Below are 15306 nucleotides of genomic sequence, written 5' to 3' on the forward strand. Positions count from 1 at the left end.
ATCGGGCGAGTCTAGGGAGGAAAGGCCTGGGCGTGTACCGCATTCTAGCCTCCCACTGCCGTCGGCTCTAGTAGGTTTTACCTCCCCTGCTCGGCTGAAGGGCTATCAGTGTTAGATGTAGGGAGGCAGAAGGCAATGTGAAGGACGCTGGCTTCCACCAGCCCAGCCCACACTTGGTTTGTGTCATCACCCCCAGGCCACGCCATTGCTCCTGGCTCCTCCGGCTGCCACAGTAACACTGCTGTTGCTCACGTCTCAGCCAGCTGGGTCGCACAGTCTCTTTGGACTATTTCTTGGCACACTGCCTTCTCTTGTCTCCTGGGAAAAATGAGACTTCTTTCCCAGGATTTCCACACCCCACTTCTGCCACGTTGCATGAACTGAGATCTCCTGTGTTCGGTTCAGAAGAGCGGCATGTAGGAGAGGCAGATTAGCCATGATAATGAAGTTTAGCTTTCAAGGTCTTTTCCTTGGATGACCTACTGAAGAGTCTGTTCTCAAGGGGTTTTTTTTTGTTTTTTTTTTTTTGTTTTTTTTGAGGCAGGGTTTTTTCTGCGTAGCCTTAGCTATCCTAAGACTAGCACTGTAGACCAGGCCAGCCTTGCACTTACAGAGATCTGCCTGCCTCTGCCTCCCAATTGCTGAGATTTTAATATTTTATTTTTTATTAAAAAGAATCGTGGAGTTGGGGATTTAGCTCAGTGGTAGAGCGCTTGCCTAGCAAGCGCAAGGCCCTGGGTTCGGTCCCCAGCTCCGAAAAAGAAAAAAAAAAAGGATTCGTCCCCTTCTCTTGCTCTCCTTCCTCCTCTGTCCCTTTTCTCACCATTCCCCTCCCCCCTCTCTCCATGTGCTCATGGCTGGCCTCTCATCTCCCACCTCCACCCCCTTCTCTGTCTCTACTACACCCTCAACTTCCCTCCCCATTCCCTAAATAAACTCTGTTCTATACTTTAAAAAAAAAGTCTTCCAAATTGATTAGAGCCCCACCTACCCGGATCTACTTTTAGAATATGCACAAGACATTTGATGTGGGATCAAGCCATCTTCCACCACACTAAAAAGCAGAGCTTTTAATGGGCTTTTGATGTATTTTGACAAGGGTAAAGTAAAAGGTTTAGAATTTAAAGGCCCAGATATCCGCCTTGATGACCAGTGCCTTTAATTAGAATTAAGAGACAGCTAGGTGGATCACTAAGTTCAAGGCCAGCCAGTTACATTGTGAGTCCAGATTACCCTCTTCCTTTTCCCACTCCTCCTTTGTTTTGTTTGTTATTTATTTATTTATTTATTCTTATTTCATGTGCACTGGTGTTCTGCCTGCATATATGTTTTTGTCAGGATGTCAGAGCTGAAGCTACAGACAGCTTGTGAGCTGCCATGTGGGTGGGTGCTGGGAATTGAATCCCAGTCCCCTGGGAAAAGCGTGTGCTCTTAACCCCTGAGCCATGTCACTAGCCCCGCCCCGCACCCCCGCCTTCTTAATACTGTGTGAGTCTGAACAAATTCTACCCCAGCCCAGCCACATTTCTATACGTATCTACTTAGAGTGAGAATCCACCTCCACATCAGGACTTGTGAGGTGATGTATACACAGCTTTATCTCTCCTCACAACGGCACTCACAAAGCCAGAGAAACGAATGTTCCATAGACAGATCTGGGGTGCAGGTATTCTGGCACCGAGCCCCGAGCTTCTTGGCCGGACCGAGGGGCTTTTCGGTAAAGTGCTTTGGAATAAAACAGGATGAACATGAATCATGAGGATTGGTATTATTGATTCCTTGGGCAGCAGAAATCATGGCTGGCTCCTCTCCCATTTGGAAACCATGCGGCTTCTGTACCTTTGTTGGGTTTCTGGTGAGGTCATGAGCCTAAGATTTGGGCGAGAACCTGCCCCAGGCCCCTATTCTTTGCCCCTTTCCCTTCCGTCCCCCCACCCCCCTTCCAGCTTCCTGGCAGCTGCCTTGAAGCAGACCTTGACATTCCATAGCCTCAGTCTAGGCCAGCGACGAAGCACCATCCTAGCTGTGCACCCTGTACTTGGTTGCAGCCCTTCTCCGGGTTGCCCAATCCAAACCCAGGCTCTTAGGAAATCCCCAGAGTTCTTTGAATGCTTTAAGCAAAGTGTATTAGTTGAATTCTGTTATACAAAGGGAAAAGACATTTTCTTTTTGTATATGTGTATATATCTGTATGAGGGTATGCCATCAGAGGCTGTTGGGTCCCTTGAAGCTGGAATTATATATATATATATATATATATATGTGTGTGTGTGTGTGTGTGTGTGTGTGTGTGAATATCTCACCAATAAGACCAAAATATCGAGTATTTCCAGGATCTAGGAAGCTTGTAGTAGTAATTTGGGCTACATCACTTTGGCTCCCACTGAGTCACATGTGCACCCTCCCAGGAGCTATCTGGATTCAAGAATGGAGAACAAACCATTCAGTTTTTTTTTTTTAAATGAAATTAAAATTAAGCCAGTTAATTTTTAAATGCCTTGGCTACCTCAAAGGCTGGGCACTCCTAAACCTTCGCCTGCTACCTCAGGGCCAATCGGGGAAGTGGCCAGTGGACACCCACCTGAATTCTCACGTGACTGATTCACTTTCCCTCCTGCAGCTCCTACGTCCCATCCTTCCCTCCCAAGTCATGGCAATTTCTCTGTCTCTCCTCCTCTCCCCTGCACCCTAGCCTTTGCAAAACTAAGGGTCCCACCCTATCTCCCTTTCACCAGCTATTGCCGCTGGCGTCTTTATTGATCGATCAAGAACCAATTGAGGGCAAGGACCTTCAGTGTTTGGACATGCAGATTCATTCCCCGATTAAATCAAAGCATGAGAACCAATCGCCGACAGCTCACTCAGCCAGTGCTCCCCTCCAGATTCTTAAGCATTCCGAGTTCCATCTCCATAGATACAGCTTGGTAGATTGCATGCTACTCCGCTGCATACATGTATCACAATTTATCTGTTCCGTTGTTAATAGACATCTAGGTGGGATCCAGGGTTTGGGTGTGTATCAAATTTTATTTATTAGAATCGTGTGCATATGGATTGGAAGGAGCATAGCACTCCGCCTTGTGCGTGTGGAACTCAGCACAACTTCGTGGCTTCCCGTTGCCCCCCCCCATTATTGTGAATAAAGTGGCTTTGAATGTGAATGCCTTTTGAAGTATGTGGAATTTCTGCCTGCACCAGAGGATATAAGTGCATTGGGGGTTGGGAGGTGGCTCACCCAGAAAAATGCTTACAGTGCAACCTGGATCCAGATTCCCTAGCACCCTTTAAAAGTTGGGTATGGTGTTGTGGTCCTACCCCTGGCACTTAGGGTGTAAGGGAATAGGTCGGCAAAGATGGGTAATTGGTAGGGTTTAGCCAATCAGTGCTCTCTGGGTTCATCAACAGACCTTGCCTCTAAATAAATAAACAAATAAATAAGCAAGCTATAGAGGGAAATATTCTGATGCCAACTTCTTGTCTCCACACACATATATGCACACGTGAGCATGTGAGACGCATACATAAAAAATACATAGCACATACATGTTATGCACACATAAAAAAGGATACAATTATATTGACTATTAAATAGTATTGTCAAGTCCCCCCTTTTTTTTGAAGATTTATTTATTTATTTTATGTATGTGAGTACACTGCCACTCTCTTCAGACTCACTAGAAGAGGGCATCAGATCCCATTATAGATGGTTGTGAGCCACCATGTATAAGGTTGCTGGGAATTGAACTCAGGACCTCTGGGAGAACAGTCCGTGCTCTTAACCACTGGGCCATCTCTCCACCACCACCACCCCTCTTTAAAAATAGCCTTTATTTTATTTTATTTTATTTTATTTTATTTTATGTGCACTGGTGTTTTACCTGCATATATGTCTGCATGAAGGTGTCGAATCTCCTGGAATTGGATTACAGACACTTGTGAGCTGCCATATGGGTGCTGGGAATTGAACCTGGGTCTGCTGAGAGAGTAGCCAGTGTTCCTAACCACTGAGCCATCTCTCCAGCACCCTTTTTGTTTTTCAAGACAGGGTTTCTCTGTGTAGTCCTGGCTATCCTAGAACTTTATGTTAGACCAGGCTGACCTTGAACTCACAGAACTCCATCAGTCTCTGCATTCCAGGAGCTGGGACTAAAGGTTTGTGCCAACACTGCCCAGCCACTAAGTGATTTCTAAAATGGTTGTAATATCCACTCCCCTCCAGAAATGTATGGAAGTCCAGGTCCTGTATATCGTTACCATGCCAGATACTCTTAGGCCTTTTCATTTGGCCAATTTGGTTAGGATGTAATCATAGGTTTGGTTTTGTTTTCGAGACAAAGTTTCTCTGTTTAGCCCTGGCTGTCCTGCAACTAACTGGATTAACCTGCTTCTGCCTCCCAAGTGCTGGGATTAAAGGTCTGGGCTAATGCTACCCAGCTTCCTTACCCCAACCCCCCCACCCCTTCCCCCCACCCCTTACCCCCCCTCTTCCACCTGGCCCCCCCCCCCACCCCCCTAGAGCCCCTCCCTACTGGCCCCCCCAGCCTTTTCTACACTAGCATTGGTTGTTTTGTTTTGTTTTGTAATTTTCCCCCCTGGAGCTAGCCCAGGGGAGCCTGGCAGTCTCCTGCTTCCATTTCCCAAATGTTGGGGCCTGAGCACAACCGCTAGCTTTAGGCAGAATTTGTCTCTTGTCACCACTCTACCACTGAGCTAAATCAGAACTGTGTGTGTGTGTGTGTGTGTGTGGTGTGTGTGTGTGTGTGTGTGTGTGTGTGTGTGTGTGTGTGTGTCCCAAATAACCCCCCAACCCCAACTTTCTGTTTTTAAACACAGCATCTGAATCCGAAGGCCTGAGAACCAGGAGAGACAACGAGAAAACTCTAGCACAGGTCTGGTACATCCCTCAGTGGGAGAGACTGACTAATGCCCAAGGTCTCAGTCCAATCTCCAGTACTGGGAACAGGGAAGAAGGGCAGACATCGGACTTCCCAGCCTTGTGACCCACACTGAAATACGTTCTTAATGGATCTCTAGCTTTTCCTCTTCCAGACTGAGTCTCTCTCTCGCCTGCCTGCCTCCCTGCCTTCCTCCCCTCCCTCTCTTTCTCCCTCCTTCCCTCCTTCCCTTCCTTCCTTAACATTTTTGTTCTACTTACAGATTCTCAGTTGATTATGTGAGATTCGACATTGGGGAGGGCGGTTTATTTTGGTCAGCCATGTTAATCTTATGCAGAGAGAGTCCTTTTACAGGTACAGCTGGAATGTTTGGTCAAACCAATGGACGCCTCATGACCTAATTAAGTTGACATATAAAATAAGCATCACCTTTGGTAAATGCTTGTCTTTGAAGTTTTTAAAAATATATGTGTATATGTATGGCGGGGGCTGCCATGTGCTTATGTGTGAGTGCCCGAGGAGTTCAGGAGAGGTGTGGAATCCCTTGGAGGTGGAATTTCATAAAGTTGTGGGCTGTCCTATGTGGGTGCTGGGAATTGAGCTCAAGTCTTCTGGAAGAGCAGTACATGCTGTTAATAGCTGAGCTACCTCCCCAGCCTTAAGGGCTTTGTTTTGTTTTGTTTTGTTTTGTTTTAGACAAAATGTAATTAATTGGGCTAGAGAGATGGCTCAGAGGTTGAGAGCACTGACTGCTTTTCCAGAGGTCCTGAGTTCAATTCCTAGCACCCACATGGTGGCTCACAACCATTTATAATGAGATCTGGTGCAACTCTTCTCGTGTTCAGGCAGAACACTATGTACCTAATAAATCTTTTTTTTCTCCCTCCCCACCCTCTAATAAATCTTTTTTTTTTTTTTTCTTTTCTTTTTTTCTGATCTTGGGACCGAACCCAGGGCCTTTCGCTTGCCTACCCTGAGCCAAATCCCCAACCCCTAATAAATCTTTAAAAAAAAAAAAAAAAAAAAGATGTAATGAATTCCAGGCTAGTCCTGAACTCGAGATGTAACTAAGACTAGCCTTGAACCCCCACGCTTCCTGTCTCCATCTCCTAAGCTTTGGAATTGCAGTACACATCACCAAGTCTAATTGATAGTACAAAAAGCATCTCATGACATAACCGAGTCCTCAAAGGAACCAGAAATTTCTGCTTCATCGGTCTGTCTCTCTATGTGTGTGTCTGTCTCTCTTTCCCCACTTCTCTCAACACCAGACCCATACTTTTAGTTATTTTGCTTAAGTGGAGAGAGCTTCACTTTGTAGCCCAGACTGGACTGATCCTCACCGTGTAACTGGGGCTGGCCTTAAATACATGGTGAGCGTCTTCTCAGAGCATCACAAATACCGAGATTACAGGCAGGAGCCACCATGCCTCACTGTTCAACTTCCTTGGAAGATCCATAATCACGGGGTTGGGGATTTAGCTCAGTGGTAGAGCGCTTGCCTAGCAAGCGCAAGGCCTGGGTTCGGTCCCCAGCTCCAAAAAAAAAAAAAAAAAAAAAAAAAAAGACCCATAATCCAACATGCCTTCCTTGGCTCCAGCTTTGTGCTTTCTCCAGCCAAACTGCAAGTTACCAAATGTTTATATGTTTTGCTCCTGATGCTCATGTAAATGTGGCTATAAGCAGCCAGCAGTCTCCATGCCACAGCGCAAATATGAGGGCTGCCTTGAAATCTCCTCCATCATTATTTTTAGGTCTATGTATGTCTGCGTGTCTGTATATGGGTATGTGTGCGTGCGTGTGTGTGTGTGCCCGCGGAGTCCAGAGGCATAAGACACTCCTCCACTTCTTAGTTACTTTTCTATTGCTGGTGATAAAACACTATAACCTAGGTAACCTATAAAAGAAAGCAGTCCATTGGGCTTACGTTTCCAGAGGATTAGAGTCCAAGGTAGCGGAGTCAAGGCATGGCAGCAGGAGCAACTGAGAGCTCACATCTCCAATCAAAAGCAGGAGGCAGGGAGCACGCTGAGGTTGATGGGTAGCTTTTTTTTTTTTTTTTTAAGACTTATTTATTTAATGTATATGGATACACTGTAGCTGTCTTCAGACACACCACAAGAGGGCATCAGACTTTATTTCAGATGGTTGTGAGCCACCATGTGGTTGCTGGGAATTGAACTCAGGACCTCTGGAAGAGCAGTCAGTGCTCTTAACCACTGAGCCATCTCTCCAGCCCGATGGGTAGCTTTTTTTTTTTTTTTTGGTTCTTTTTTTCGGAGCTGGGGATCGAACCCAGGGGATGGGTAGCTTTTGAAACAAAGCCATCACCACTACCACCACACCTTCTCCAACAAGGCCATACCTCCTAATCCTTTTCAAACAGTTCCACCAACTGTGGACAAAATATTCAAACATATGAGTCTCTGGGGGATGTCTTAGGGTTTCTATTGCTGAGATAAAACACCATGAGCAAAAGCAACTTGGAGAGGAAGGGGTTTATTTTACCTGTCCGCTAATAAGTTTATCATCCAGGGAAGTCACCTATACATATGAAAGTAAAGTGTGTGTGTGTATGTGTGTGTGTGTGTGTGTGTGTGTGTGTGTGTGTGTGTGTGTGTGTAAAGTTCTTTGCCACCGTGTAGTATGAACAGCTCCTAGTCAGTTCTCAGTAGAATCTGAATTCGTATCTGAAACCACATGAACACACAATTATGGCTGTCTGCCTTAGTGTTAGCCTCCAGCTCTTCTGAACTCCACAAAAATTGAGGACTTGGGGTTGGGGATTTAGCTCAGTGGTAGAGCGCTTGCCTAGCAAGCGCAAGGCCCTGGGTTTGGTCCTCAGCTCAAAAAAAAAAAAAAAAAAAAAATTGAGGACTCTATTTACATCATTCGAGGTCCATGGCTCTCACCCTCCCTAATGCTGCAACCCTTTAATACAGTTCCTCATGTTGTGCTAACCCCCACTCACAAAACTATTTCATTGCTACTTCATAACTGTAATATTGTTACCATCATAAATTATAAATATCTGATATGCAGAATATCTGATATGTGACTCCCAAAGAGGTCTTCATCCACAGGTTGAGAACCACTGGTCTAGAATTTCTCTAATATCCAAATTTTTCCCTTGTATCAGTTCCAAAAGCTTCTAGAAGCTTGACTTTCTGTCACATGTCTATAGTTCCAAGGATTTAAGGATGGCAGGTCTTCCTCCTCCTCCTCCTCCTCCTCCTCCTCCTCCTCCTCCTCCTCCTCCTCCTCCACGTCCTTCTTTCCCCAAAATATTTCTCTCTCTGGACGTACATGTATGTGTGTGTAAATGCAGACCTATGCACTCCACAGTGTGTACATGGGGGTCAATGACAACTCCTGTCTCTTGCCTTGTTGAGGCAGGGCAGGGTCTCTCCTGTTCCTGTGCTATGCAGAATATTCCAGGCTAGTTGGCTGTCAAGTTTTTACTGCAATTTTCCTGTCTCTACCTTGCATCTCACTATTTCTGTGTGTCCTTGGCCGTCCTGGAACTCACTCTGTAGTCTGGGCTAGCCTCAGATCCACCTGCCTCTGCCTCCCAAGTGCTGGGATTAAAGGCCTGCATCATCATGCCTGGTTCATGCCCAGCTTTTTATATGGGATCTGGGGAATCAAATTCAAACCTGTAGAGAAGTGATTTTACCAGCATCCCTCTGCCCAACCCACCAATAACACATAAAATCCACAGGGAGGCTTCGTTACAACACTGATCCCACTTCTTGTACCAATTTTCTATGTTAGGCTTTAAAAAATGATTGTTGGGGCTGGGGAGATGGCTCAGGAGTTAAGAGCACTGACTATTCTTCCAGAGGACGTGGGTTCAAATCCCAGCACCCAAATGGTGGCTCCCAACCGCCTGTAACTCTCATCCAACACCCTCTTCTGACCTCTGCAAGTACCAGGTTTGTGGGTAGTATACAGACAAGCATGAGAGTAAAACACTGATATACAAAATAACTTTAAATTTTAAATTAGTTTATTTACTCTTTGAGAGTTTCACACCTATATACAATGTAGCTCGATCATATTCACCCTTGGCTTCCCCTTCCACACCTCTGCCTGTGTTAGATATTTTGTTTTTAACTCCCTGGGTAGACCAGGCTCGCCTGGAACTCACAGATCTGCCTGCCTTTGCCTCCCAAGTGCTGGGATTAAAGGCGCGGGCATCACCACCACCTGGCTAAATGGTTTGTTTTGTATAACAAATACCCAAGAGAAATACCAAAACAGTTTAAATGAGGTTGGAATGGTACCATCTGCACTCTGGAGAGACAAAGGACCTTAAGCAGTTGCTCAGCCAGGAAGCTGGATGCTTTAGAATGAGGGGAACAGCAACTCATCTCCACCCTGAATCTGGATGCCTGGAAAGCCCAGGGAGTTACTGGCCTGAGTTCCCACAGCTGGACCAGGAAGCCGGAGTCCGGCGACCACAGACAATGGCAGCAGTTACATAGGCTCTGTTTCCAGGTCCTGTCAACTGGGCCCTCCTTCCCAACCCCCCACCCACTAAGAACTGTGGAGACAATGAAGAACAAGGCAGCTGAGCAGGGAGGGAGCCCTTCTTCTTGGCCGAGAGTAGAAGTAGGAGATAAACTTGCAAACCAACTTCTCAACCCTCCAGGGCCAGGAAGGCGACAGAGGAACAGTAAAGAGAAAGGAAAGGAAATCGGGAGGCGGGGATGGGGCGGTGAGGGTGGGGTTAGGTGGGAAGGGGGAGCATGTTTCTAGGAACAGACAGCTTCCCGAAGCTGAACAGGCGTCTTTCCCCGTGTTTTCTGGTTTATTTTTATTTATTTATTCATCTCGTGTGCATTCCTGGGACTGAAGGAGTGTAGGCCACGCCCACCCATACGGAGGTGAGAGCACAACTGTCACCTGTAGTGAGCTCTAGCCTGCCACACCTTGTTGAGCAGGGTCCCTCTTGTTTCTGTGGCTCCTTCAGGCTGGGTGGCAGCAGCTTCTGGGCAGCTCTATGTCTGACTCCTCCCTCTCCTTCGCAGTGTAACAGCTGCACATCACCACGAGCTTCTCTTTTTGGGGGGTGGGGGTGGAGAATGTGTTGGTTTTTGGAGACAGATTTTTCTCTGTCCTGGCCCAGACTGTCCTAGTTCTGTAGACCAGGCTAGCCTCAAAGTCACAGATATCCACCTGCCTCCGACCCCCCACCCCCACCCCACCCCCATCCCCCCCTCACCCCCCCCCCACCCTAGAATTAAAGAAGAGGGCCACCACTGCCTGGGCCACTACATCTTTCTTTTTAGATGGGTCCCAGGGGTCAAACTTGGGTCACTGGGCAAAAAAAAAAAAAAAAGCAGCTTTTACCTGTTGCTGCATCTCCCAGCCCTCTTTTCCGGTTCCTTCCAGTTATTCTGACGGTTGTCAGCTATCAGGGTGTTGGAAGAGTCTGCCACATCGGGATGTTATGATGGCGAAGTTAGAGGTTATCTGGGTTACTCTGTTGCCATCTTAGGTCCAGTCTGTTTTGGCTAAGTCTCTCGAAGAGGGATGGCTACCCCACAGGTGAGCATCCTTTCCTTGTGTCCAGTAGCTATTCAGCCGGGGATACTCAAGGCAACAGTCTCCCTTCCCACTGCTTCTTCTTTCCGTTCCTCATCCTTAAAGGTGCTGAGGGTATGAAGGCTCGGCTTGTCTAACTTATTTAACATGAATTTCAGTGTCATTAAGGGGTCCATTAGAGGAGTGAGGTTTTTCCCTAGCTAATCTTAAGTAGGTTTTGTTATTGCCTGGCTGTGCTTCTACCTATTTTGATCCCTTGGTGATTACTACGTGTGACTTTATGACCTCCATCTGATTACTTAGATAAGACCGGAGGGTTTGATGCCCCCAAAGAACAGAAGCTGCCCTATTGGTAGGTCTACTTCAACAGAGACAGCTGACATTTGATCCTGGAGCTAAGATACATTTTTTTTTTTTTCTTTTCTTTTTTTCGGAGCTGGGGACCGAACCCAGGGCCTTGCGCTTGCTAGGCAAGCGCTCTACCACTGAGCCAAATCCCCAACCCCGCTAAGATACATTTTAAAAAGTCTACGTGTGGGGCTTACAAGTATCCCCAACTAGCTTACAAATAAATGAGATTCAGGGTGAGCTATTTCATTTGGCTTTGACAATTACTGGGGGCTAACCCTTAATCTACTTTTCTAATTGCTAGCCTGCTACCTCCCTGGGGGTGTCATCTTTTTCAGGTGCTTCCCCCTCCCCCGATCCTCCTCCATTCTCTACCACCAACCAGGTAGCTCAAACCCGCCTACCTCTAATCCCTCCAGTAATTGGCTGTAATCATTTTTTGTTTAACCAATAGTTTTAAACTAAGGAACAAGGTTTGCACAACAAAAGCTGGTAACCCCGGAGCATTCACTCACAGGTCTAGACCTCCCATACATAATTTAGCATTACAATACATAGCGACAGACCATACCCCAACCCCACGGGCTTGTCTTTCCGGACTCCACGGCTATTTAGGTAGAAATTGCAGACTATATTAGGTGTTCATTATTGCTTCTGGGTGATCTTACCTTCAAAGGAAGCCAGATCCTTAATAGTAGAATAACAAGAACCACTCCATTACACATCAAAGGACAGCTCGGTCTGGGTGCTTAGGATCATTATTCCAGCAACTTGACAGTCGGAGGCAGGAATATGATGACAGTGCATTCAAAGCCAGCCTGAGACCCTATCTCAAAATAAAATAAAATAAAATAAATAAATAAATAAATAAATAAATAAATAAATAAATGCCCAAGCATATACTTCAATAGTAGATCACGGGGTTGGGGATTTGGCTCAGTGGTAGAGCGCTTGTGCCTAGCAAGCGCAAGGCCCTGGGTTCGGTCCCCAGCTCCAAAAAAAAAAAAGAATAGAAAAAAAAATAGTAGATCACTTGCCTGGTATGCCTGAGGCCTTGGATTCAATTAGATAGGGTGTAGGAAGGAACTCAGCCTTTCAGGAGGCCAAATACAGATGTCCGTGTTCCTACGGACCATACATATTACAGCGCAACTTTCTGTTACTCATGCCTTGGCATCTAAGTGCCTTGACGGTACTCAATAGCTCAAATGTCCACAGTGTGGGGTAGACGACAGATAACTAGTCTATACCATGAAAATAAAAATGTTAAGTAGCTAGAGTATTTACATTGGCCCTTTTACTCTGTAAATAGAACTACCTAGGAAGTCAAGTCAGGGGAAATTGAACGTATACCCATATAAAAAAATGTCTATATCCTAAGCCAGCCTGGGTATTCCTGGTAATACTAGTGAGACTGAGAATCTATACATCTCAGAGTCCTTGCTCCGTGTGTTTACCTGGTTAGGCCGAGGCTCTCAGACTCGGCTAAGTGGCTAAGTAGTTAGCCACTTAGCCTGCCCAGCAAGTCCTAAGGATTTTTTTTTCTTTTTTTCGGAGCTGGGGACCGAACCCAGGGCCTTGCTCTTGCTAGGCAAGCGCTCTACCACTGAGCTAAATCCCCAACCCCAGGATCTTTTATCTCTGCCTCCCCAGTACTGAGGTTGCAAGTGCATGCCACTGCACCCAGCTTTTTATGTGGGTGCCAGGGATTAAGCTCAGGTCTTCAGGCTTGCACAGCAAACATGTTATGGACCGAGCGATTACCTAGCCCGTGTTTGGCTTTCACACTACTGAACGTTAGCAGGCTCCACTTCCGTGCCCAGCTCACTCCGCGCCCTTCCACTCTCTGATCCTTACTAGTGCAAGCAATCGGGCAGCAATCTATAGTTCTTTAATTTCCAAATGCGGGTATGTGAGACAGGAATGAACCGTATTAATGTTCAGCCTTTGGTTACCACATAGGTTTACCAACAGTCACAAGAGTCTTCACTTAATGGCTTTTCTCAATGAAGTCCTGTGTCCCCGGAGGCACATTAAACCAAGAAAACTAAGGCAGGTTAGTGAAAACTAAAGGTCCAAGAAGTCTGTGTGCCCGGGCCCCTGGGTCATCCTCTTGGAGGTTTATTTCATTTAGCAGGTGGCAGGTGACGGCACCACAGTATGGCTGGCGACTGTGGAAACTCATTGGCTTTTCTCTCCCAAGCAACCCTTGGAGCCCTTGCCTTGAGATCTTGGGACAGCTAGCATAGTGCGGAGTCTCTTCTCAGATCAACGTTAGCACTGCGCCTGTTCTGAAGGGCATAGGATGTTCACTGGGTCTGCTTGATATTGACACTGAGCGTGCCATCCTCAGGAGGCTCTCCTTCATCTATCTATCTATCTATCTATCTATCTATCTATCTATCTATCTATCTATCTATCTATCTATCTTTCTTTCTTTCTTTCTATATCTATCTATCTATCTATCTATCTATCTATCTATCTTTCTATATCTATCCATCTTTCTTTTTTTTTGGTTCTTTTTTTCGGAGCTGGGGACCGAACCCAGAGCCTTGCGCTTCCTAGGCAAGCGCTCTACCACTGAGCTAAATCCCCAACCCCTCTATCCATCTTTCTATCTCTATCTATCTATCTATCTATCTATCTATCTATCTATCTATCTATCTATCTCTATCTGAGACAGGATTTCTCTGTATTGCCTGGGCTGTTCTGGAACTCACTTGGTAGATCAGGCTGCCCCTGAGCTCAGAGATCCACTGCCTCTGCCTCCCAAGTGCCGGCATGGGACTGAGGGTATGCACCAATAGTGCCTGACTTATTTATTTGTTTGCTTCTTGTTGTTGTTAGCCTGGTCAGAGATCCCATGATTAAAGCCCAGATATACATACCATACATACATACATGGAACATACATACATACATATATTATTTTTTTTTTTTTTTTTGGTATATAAACTATTTATTAACAGCAAAGAGATCCACCGGCCTTTGTCTTTGCAGTGCTGACCCCGACACGAAGGCCCCTGTGGCTCGGATTAAAGCTTGTTGTCGATTGGCCAGAACCTGGCTATACTTCCCATCCTTCACGCCCCTTCTGTCACCCAGCTGGGATTCTGCATGATATACATACAGCCCCCACATACATACATACATACATACATACATACATATATTATTTTATTTTTATCTTATTTTAGTTATTGAAAAGTTGGTCTTTTTGAAACAAGTTCTTATAGAGTTCAAGCTGATGAAAACTATGTAGCTGAGGGTGGCTGTCGATTGATCTTCCAGCCTCTAGTTCCCAAATGCTGAGATGACAGGTGTTCGTTACCACAGACTTAACCATTCTCATTGTGAGAGCCCTTGATTATTGATAGTCTAACTAGGAGCCATACTGTTATGAAACAATTTCCTTTGAGATGAAACCTTCTGTATTAGAGGGAAACCTCTGAAATCACAGAACAGTCTAAAGAGGTGGAACTTTCCATCCTGCAAGGAAGTACCTCAGCTCAGGAAGTAAACAACTCAAAGGCTTCAGGAAGTTCCAGAAACTGACCAAAAACACTAGGCCTCTCCCTCCTTCCTTGAACATATATACAGTAAGGGCTGCTTAGTGATACTCCAAGGCCGGCCACCCCTGAACATTCCTAGATCAGCTAAACTGCCTGAAAGAGACTCTCCAAACTGTGGAGCTGCCAGCGAAGCAAATTGTACACTCCAGGTTTCTAGCTTTTGTGAGTCATCAGTCATACCAATGGGCCTTTGTTGAAATGTCTGAGTCATTTCTGCCCCTGTAAATAATCCCGGTAGAAGTCACTGTTCACTAGGTTTGTCTTTAGGGGCATCCTTACTTTGGTCTGACATCAGTTCTCTCTCTGGAATGAGTAGATATTTGTTCTAATCTCTCCAGAAATAGCATCATAGAACATATGCAAATAAGATAAAACAAATACACAGGTAGACCAAATGAACAACACACACACACACACACACACACACACACACACACACACACACACACCCATGTATAAAAACAGGCAAAAGAGATTTCCTGGTCTTCTGAGGCCTCTGGTGAAATGCCTTCTTAATCAGCTGCCTGGTTGCAGTATATGCTCCAAAAAAAAAAAAAAAAAACAACCAGAGCTTCCAGGACAAGCCACTACCTAAAGACTATACATGGACTGACCCTGACTCTGACCTCATAGGTAGCAATGAATATCCTAGTAAGAGCACCAGTGGAAGGGGAAGCCCTGGGTCCTGCTAAGACTGAACCCCAGTGAACTAGACTGTCGGGGAGGGCTGCAATGGGGGAGGGTGGGAGGGGAACCATACAAGGAAGGGGGGAAGGGGATGTTTGAAACCGGGAAAGGGAAAACCCGGAAAGGGAATAACGGTAGAGTGCTTACTAGGAAAATGTCCCCCAAAAAAAAAAAAAAAAAAAAAAAAAAGAAATATTCAAGTTAATTAAAATAAATAAATAAATAAATAAATCCTTCTGATTTGGGATTGGGGA

Source organism: Rattus rattus, chromosome 9, assembly GCF_011064425.1.
Source record: "Rattus rattus isolate New Zealand chromosome 9, Rrattus_CSIRO_v1, whole genome shotgun sequence".
Taxonomy (NCBI): domain Eukaryota; kingdom Metazoa; phylum Chordata; class Mammalia; order Rodentia; family Muridae; genus Rattus; species Rattus rattus.